The sequence below is a fragment of the Sminthopsis crassicaudata genome, chromosome 1 (assembly GCF_048593235.1).
Source record: "Sminthopsis crassicaudata isolate SCR6 chromosome 1, ASM4859323v1, whole genome shotgun sequence".
Lineage (NCBI taxonomy): Eukaryota > Metazoa > Chordata > Mammalia > Dasyuromorphia > Dasyuridae > Sminthopsis > Sminthopsis crassicaudata.
Genome location: NC_133617.1, coordinates 155596701 through 155604813, shown reverse-complemented (window position 1 = coordinate 155604813; position 8113 = coordinate 155596701). Strand labels below are relative to the sequence as shown.

Here is an 8113-nt window from a genome sequence, read left to right as displayed (position 1 = left end):
AGTAGTAAAAGAATTGCAAATTAAGGATGTTTCATATTATCTTTAATGCTTGAAGAGGAGCAAAATTACATCACTATGTTAAGATCAAAAAATAATGTGTCTACCTATAGCAGATCAAAGCAATACAAGCTAAGAAAGCTCTACTACAAATCTAGCACAAATAGTCCATATGAACATTTTTTAATGGAGATGTCTCTAAATTTGTTAACCTCATGTTTCTTTCCAAGCTCTTGCAAAAACTAATTGATGTTGAAGGGCCCGAGTTAAGACAAATATACTATTAGACTGCTGATGGAGATATAAATTAGTCAAATTATTTGGTATTATAAATGTTTGCATCCTTACATGAACTGATGCTGAGTGAAATGAGCAGGACTAGGAGCTCATTGTATACTTCAACAAGAATACTATATGATGATCAATTCTGATGGACGTGGCCATTTTCAATAATGAGATGAAACAAATCAGTTCCAATGGAGCAGTAATGACCTGAACCAGTTATGCCCAGCAAAAGAACTCTGGGAAATGGCTATAAATCACTACATAAAATTCCCAATCCCTCTAATTTTGTATGCCTGAATTTTGGGTTTCCTTTACAGGCTAATTGTACAATATTTCAAAATCCAATTTTTTTATACAACAAAACAACTGTTTGGACATGTATACATATATTGTATTTAATTTATACTTTAACATTTAACATGCCATCTGGGGGGGGGGAGGAGGGGAAAAACTAGAATAAAAGGTTTGGCAATTATCAATGTTGTAATGTAATGCTGGAGAAACTGAGGCAAGATAGAAATTAGAGAGTTTTTAATATTTTATTAATTGGAGAGCTTAATTGACTGGACAGGACTCTTCTCTCAAAGTATCCAGTGATGAATAGGGGAATGACAAACCCTTTTATATCTTTCAAACAAAGAAAAAAAGAGCGGGAAAAGTTCTTACAGAACCTTTTGATTCTGTCAGGATGGGGAAAGCAATAAAATCTTACTGAAAACCAGATTCAGGATGTTTGAATAAACAGAAGTAAGGATGTCAATTGAAGTATCCAGGATGATCTTATTTCTTAGAGGGATAGTGTCAAAAATTCTTTGAAAGCAGGAGCTAGGAGCCAGGGTGTCTGATCTGCTCCTCATCTCCCATTGACAATTTATAACTTTATAGCAAATGGTCCTCAGTCTTAATGAACCAGAGGGGTTTTACAACTTAAGGGGACTGAGGCAGAACAGTTAAGGATACTGCGATAGAACAATTCAGGGAAACTCAAGTCAGGACAATAAAGGAAACTAGTGCAGGGAAACTGAGGTTGAACAGCTCAAGAAGACAGTAAAATCACTCATGCATATATCTGGTAAATAAAACCTATTAAAGAAAAAATAAAATGAAATAAAATAAATTTTTGCATCATTAAAAGGGAATAAACTATTTATATATTTTAACTCAGTTGAAGAATGTTTTAAAATAATATTTTGTAATTGTATAATGACAAAGAGAATCTCCAGTAAACATGGGAAGATTTATATGAATTGACGCATCAAGTAATTTGGAGAAGGAAAGGAACATAGAGTGATAAAATGAATTGGAAATTAAAGTACCATCAGTAAAAAAGATAAATACTAAATAATTGAAAAAATAATAAAGCTATCAGAATAGAACATAGCTCAGTACTAATATTAATAAGTAACATGTATACAGAGCTTACTGTATGCCAGGCATTGTTCTAAATTATTTTTAATTATCTCATTTGATCCTCATAATAATTGATTGGTGCTTTTATTAACTCCATTTTACCTATGAAGAAACTAAGGCAGATTGAGCTTAATTGACTTACCCCAGGGTTACAGAGCTAGAAAATATCAAGAGGGGAAGGAAAGAGGAATAGAACAAGTGCCTACTATGTGCATGTCACTTTGCTAAATGCTTTACTGTGGAAATATGGTACATATTAAGTGAAATCATTATATAAGGTGGTATATAAGGTGGTTTTATTTTTCTTTGTTAAAAGAGAAGGTTGCGGTTGCATTTGAGAAAGGGCTTGCTCCTTCCCAAATCAAAATTAATTTGTGACATTAATAAAATATATATTAAATATTTAATATTTATATTTAAATATATATTTTAAAATAAATTTTAAAAATATATTTAAATTTATTTTTTTTAAATAGAAATAACTTTTAAATAAAATATATTTAAAATTTGGATTCTATTGGAATTTTTTCAGTTTTATTTTGTGTGTTCTTATTCTCACCTAGCTTTGAGATGAATTTCATTTTAATTTTAATAATTTGACAACTTTGGATGTGATACTGTTTAATTTTGCTAGTTTTCAGAGAAAACATTTATGAAAAGCCATAAAATACAAAAAGTTTCTTCTAATGTCTAGGCCATGTAAATTCTTAGTCTTGAGTCACCATCAGTAATATGTATCAAGGTGAACAATTTTAATTTACCATGTAGATTCTACCACTTACTCTCAATAGGTTCTAGAACTTTGAACATCCTGACCCTGTCATTGTTGTCGCACCACTAATTTTCCTGACTTTAGTATCTTTAATGACCTCTTTTCCATTTGGTGTTGAGTCTGTTTTTCTATAACTGAGTCCTTGAAAAATATGCTTTAAGAGCTCCATGTTGCCTGACCTTCTACTTAACAATCTTCTGTATCAGTGGCCCTCAAACTTTTTAAATAGGGGGCCAGTTCACTGTCCCTCAGACTGTTGGAGCGCCTCACACTCTGTCTCTGCCACCTCAGCCCAGTGCCGGAAGTGTGCGTTGCTAATGTGAGTGTTAGGTCGAACATCACTTCGGGTCTGATTTTGCCATAACCCGGTGGGCCGCATAAACGTCCTCAGTGGCCTGTGGGCCTTAGTTTGAGGACCTCTGTTCTAGAATGTCTTGTCAGTACTTCTGAAATACAAGTGAAAAAGTCTGTATTATCCATTCGAAAAAGAGAAGGCAGGTTATAAAGCTTAGTTCTTTCCTTCACCTTCCTCTGCTCCCACTACCACCTACACACAAATACTGTTCTCTTGGGCACCATAATAGAGGTAGCTCAATGTGACTGCAATGTCCCAGAGTGCCACAGATGTACAGTTAGAAAGAGTCTCAATTACTAGGTAAATGATACAGTGCACTGATTTTAGAATCTAGAAGATAAAAGTTCAAATCCTCCCTAAGGAATTTAGCAATAGTGCTCTGCTGGGGATAACTTAAATTTCCTGGGTCTCAGTTTCCCCATCTATAACATGAGGGATTTCGAATGGATGGCCTCTAAGTTATATTCTAGTTCTAAGTCTATTAGAACATGATTTATTATCCTGTGGCCAATTAATCTCATGACATCTTGAGACCCATGAAGTAGCAACTGACTCCAATTTATACTAGTCATAAGTTTCAGAAATGGGATATAAATTCTGTTCCCTCATCCCCAGAAGCAGTATTCTTTTCACTGTACCATAAAGTCCTGAGAGAATGTACCATCCTCCACAAACTCTCATCCCTGGTCCATAGATTCTTGGAAGTCCTTTGTTACCCCCCACCAAAAGCCTCTAGTGCCCCAAGTGGACATAAAAAGCTAAAAATACAAAATATCATGAAAGTTTCAATGAGTTTTCCCGTCTGAGTACCAATGACAATAATGTGCGTATGTATATGCTTTGGCACAGGAAAAATAAAGCAATAAAGAATCCTGAGATTTTAAAGGGAAAGAGTGCTAGAGATGACATACAGCAGAGAAAATTGCTCAATAAATACTCAGATTGAGCCCAGTTGAATAAAGCATGCTATTTTTTTTTTTTGCTTTTTTTGAGGCTTACTTAACATTTTATTTCAATTTCTTATTACATCCAACTTTAGCATCACCAAAAAACAAAAGATAAAACAGTAAGCAAACAAGACAACCAAACTTCCCCAACTAGAATTCTCTTCCAATCTCAGGGCTGCAGTTTCACCAATCCTCATGTATCTCACACATACAGCTAGACCTGAGGGTGAGCATTTAGGGAAGATAAATAAGGCTAGGCAATGAGCAGGAAGAATAAGGTGGGTGTGTGTGTGTGTTTTGTGTGTGTATGTGTGCATATGTGTGTGTGTTGTGTATGTGTGCATATGTGTGCATGTGTGTGTGTGTGTGTGTGTGTGTGTGTGTGTGTGTTGTGTGTTTGGAGCGAATATAAACACCTTGTCGTGGACAAGTATACAGGAAGTGACTGCAAACACCTTGAGGGATTGGGGGGATAAAGACTGACAAAGAGCCCCAACAGGAAGGTGCTGCCTCAAGGTGTCTTCCAGGCAGACCTGAAGTCCAGCCTCCGGGTTTCACTGCGGGTATTGTCAGAGGCAGGACTGGCAAAGAAAACAGCAAGCTCTGGGATAGTTAGGGGCGGAAGCAAGAAGGAACAGTGAGGAAGCACCGAAGCTCTTCCAAAGGGAGCCAAAGGCAGCATATGACTCGACCTTCGACCCTTCCGCTCCTCCCTCCCTCCCCCCCCCCCCCCCCCCCCCCGTGTAACCGAAAGTGTCATTCTTGTGACACAATGAGGAAACCCGCCTTGCGGTCATCAAAGCGGTCCATGGTGTTGAGGTTGAGGATCATGTGCAGGCCGTACAACAAGGCGGACAGCAGCACTGAGGCGGTGACCAGCCCCATGCAGATGGCAGGGGAGAAGAAGCCGGCGCAGTCACTGGCCTGGTCGAAGTCCCCATCGGACACGTTGAAAGCCTGAATCTGGAAGTTATAGAAGCTCACGCGCCAGCCAGAGGAGCCCAGGGAGGACCTGAGGAGGCTTTCCTTGGAGCTCTCGGAGATGACGTACTGGCAGTGGAAGGAATAGATGCTGGGCGCCGTGACCTGGGGAGACGTGAAGACCACCAGGGAGCTGTTGGTGTGGATCTCTATGCGCTCCATGGTGAACCAGCTCTGGGCCGAAACGGGATAGAATTCGCTGCTCAGGATGAACTTGATGGTCAGGAAAGGGCCGAAGAGGTTGTCGTACGTCAGGACCAGCTGGGCGAAAGAGCTGTTCCAGCTGGAGCCCGTCAGGTTGAGAGTCGGGGCTCCAAAAGTGAGTGCGGTCAGGTTCCGGGTCTCGCTCTCGTGGGTCACAGTGAAGTCCTCCGCCCAAAAGAGGATGCGGGACTCAGTGTCCCTGTAGGTCACTGGCGGCAGGGGCGGCGCTTCAGGCTGTAGGGAGTAAAACTCCTTCTCTTCCCCGAGGAGGCGCCGCCCCGGGTCCCCGGACACCAGGGACAAGTCCCGGACCACCCGCGAAGGCCGACCCGCCGTCAGTATGGCTGTGTAGGGCAAGTCTTCTGAGCGGAGCGCGCTCATCACCTGCCCGATCATCTCGTCGTTGCCCATCAGTACTTCTTTGGGGGCCATCACGTGAGAACTGGTGGAATATGGCAGTCTCAGGAGGAGCGGCACAGGGAGCACAGCGTCGGGCCGCAGCTTCCTCAGGCTGCCTGGGTCTACCTGCAGGAGACGAGCTCCGGATTTCTTCTGCAGATAAGAAGCCACACTACTGGCTGCATATGCGTCCACTGCAGGCAGGATCAAGGAAGAGGGAGCCGATTCCAGAGCGTCCTCCAGGTTAGAGAAAACACTCTCGTGCTTATCTCCGAACACAGTGAAATCCTCCAGACTCAGTTCTTCTTGCAGGAACAGCAGCACGTGTCGAGGTCCCTTCTCCAGGGCACGGTCCAGGTAGGAAGAAAGCTGAATGTCCGTAGTGATGTGGCCTTCGTGGGCATTTTCGAGCGGGGCCCATAGGTCACGAGAGCTTGACCAGAACAGCAGCGGCACCTGCTGCTCGGAAGCCGCGGGGAAGACAAGCACAGGCGCCAGCAGCAGCACTGGAAGCAGCGGCCACGCCGGACACTTCGCCGCGGACCCACCCGCCATTCCTTCCGACGCAGCCGTCGGAACCGCCGTCGTCATGACGCCGCGGCAACCCTTGCACAGCAAGAGATTTCTACGTGTGGGGTTCAAAGCAGGCCAACTGTGACCACAACTTCATTTACACCTAGAAAATTGCTTTCAGAAAGGTTATTCTGTGATCATCACTGAAGAGTGTGGAGATAAAAACCATTTCAGAGTCTTCAGTTCCAGTGATTTCCTAATATACTTCTCATAAATTCTAACCCAATTTCTAATTCAACAAACATTTATTGTTTCATGCCAGACATTAGAATCGTGCATTTGCATATTGCTGCGCATGGCTTTTGTGGAATGATCATGCACTGATGGAATCTCTTTTTATTGTAAATTATCATTCAAACAGAAAGCAGTGAGATGAACGATATGTATTCATGTCATATTCTAAATGGGTGATCGTGTGCATGACTTGCCCTGTACCAACAGCATTCAAAAATGCCCATCAGCAATAAGATCGTTCGCCAATATTCTCACTTAAAAGGGGGATTCACAAATAATCATCAACATATGAGTCCCCTGATAGCTGAAATGAAATTTATCCACGATGAGGTAACTGAACAAGTGGTTATTTTATCACAGCTCTGGGAACCAAACCAGAAGAGTCAATTACTTTTAATAATTTACTTTGATTTTGGTAAGCAAAAGGTTATAAACTGTTGAATAGATATCTTCTTTGGGGAAAACTCCATCCCTATTGAACCATTTGTGGGTTTAATTAAACTAGAATCAAGATAAATATAGAAAGTTTTATGACATGCTCTGCCCCTCTGCCCCTATTTTATGACAATAATTCTATTTGACTTCCATACATTAGGTAACTTTATTTATATATACATATATGTGACATTTTTTCCCATAAATGCCTCAGGAGCTTTTGTTTCAGGGAAAAGAAGGTGGGATATCATTAAAATTGTGTACAGTTTTCAAAGGCAAGTCAATGTATTCTGCCCTATCAGTAGCCAAATCTTGTAACTTCTCTCTTGACAAGATCATCTGAATTCATCCATCTTCTCCACTCACATTTCTCACTTTTTTTTTAAACTTTTTTATTTTTCTACATATTTTTTCTTTTTCCTTCTTTTATGATTTTTTTTTTTGGGATACAGATCCAATAGTAGCACTTTTGGATAAAAGGGAATGCACAGTTTTATAATCTTTTGGGCCTAGTTCCAAATTGCTCTCCAAGATGTTAGATCAGTTCACAATTCTACCAATAATGTGTTAGTGTCCCAGTTTTCCCACATTCCCTATGACATTTATTATTATTATTATCTAATTTCTTGGGTGTGAAGTGGGCTCTTAGAGTTGTTGAGGACAAGTTGTTCAGACTTCTTTGGGTCTATTTTTTAGGAGGTGGTTGTTGTTGTTGGTGGTGGTTGTTTTTTTTTTACATTTTTCTTCTATTTTTTTTTCATTAAAAAAAAAAAAACTTTATTTGAATGACACTTGATGTTTCATTGATTCTTTCAGCCCTCACCAATTCTCAGCTGAACTGTTACATTAGCCTCCTAATTATCCTCCTGCCTTCAATCTGCTTCTACTTCAATCCATTCTTGACACTGCCAGAATAATTTCCTTAAAGCACATGTGAATTTTATCATGAAGCTTATGTTTTCCTTATTTTCTTTTAACATCAAGAATAAAATTTTCTTATTGGCATTTAGAGTTCTTCACAAGAGTTTCTTCCTATATTTTTAGTGTTTTCCAATATTTTTTCACATTAACTCCCTCCCTCAATCATCTCTGTACATCACTAATAGCCTGTTTTATACACGATATAGCATTTCCCATCCAATTATTTTTGCACTTGTTCTTTCATCCTGTGAATGCAATTAATTCTCCATTTTACATTCTTTAAAGCCATATTTTTTCCCTTGGAAAACTTAATTGCTATTGTCTCCTTGCAATTTTATCGTCTAGAATTTAGGGGTTCTCAAACTACAGCCCTCGGGCTAGATGTGGCCCCCTGAGGACATTTATGAGGCCCGATGGGGTTATGGAAAATGGGCTGAGGGGCGGAGACAGAGTGTGAGCTTTTGTTTTTACTGTAGTCCAGCCCTCCCACAGTCTGAGGGACAGTGAACTGGCCCCCTATTTTAAAAGTTTGAGGACCCCTGGCTAGATGCTGCTACTTGAATCCATTTTTTATCATGTGAATTTTTTTGTGAATTATTA

General features: G+C 40.2%; 1 pseudogene; it reads right to left on the bottom strand.

Annotated features, from left to right (window-relative positions):
* Window positions 1-3771: 3771 nt before the first annotated feature.
* Window positions 3772-6294, bottom strand: LOC141553053 (V-type proton ATPase subunit S1 pseudogene; annotated as a pseudogene).
* Between the last annotated feature and the right edge of the window lie 1819 nt (window positions 6295-8113).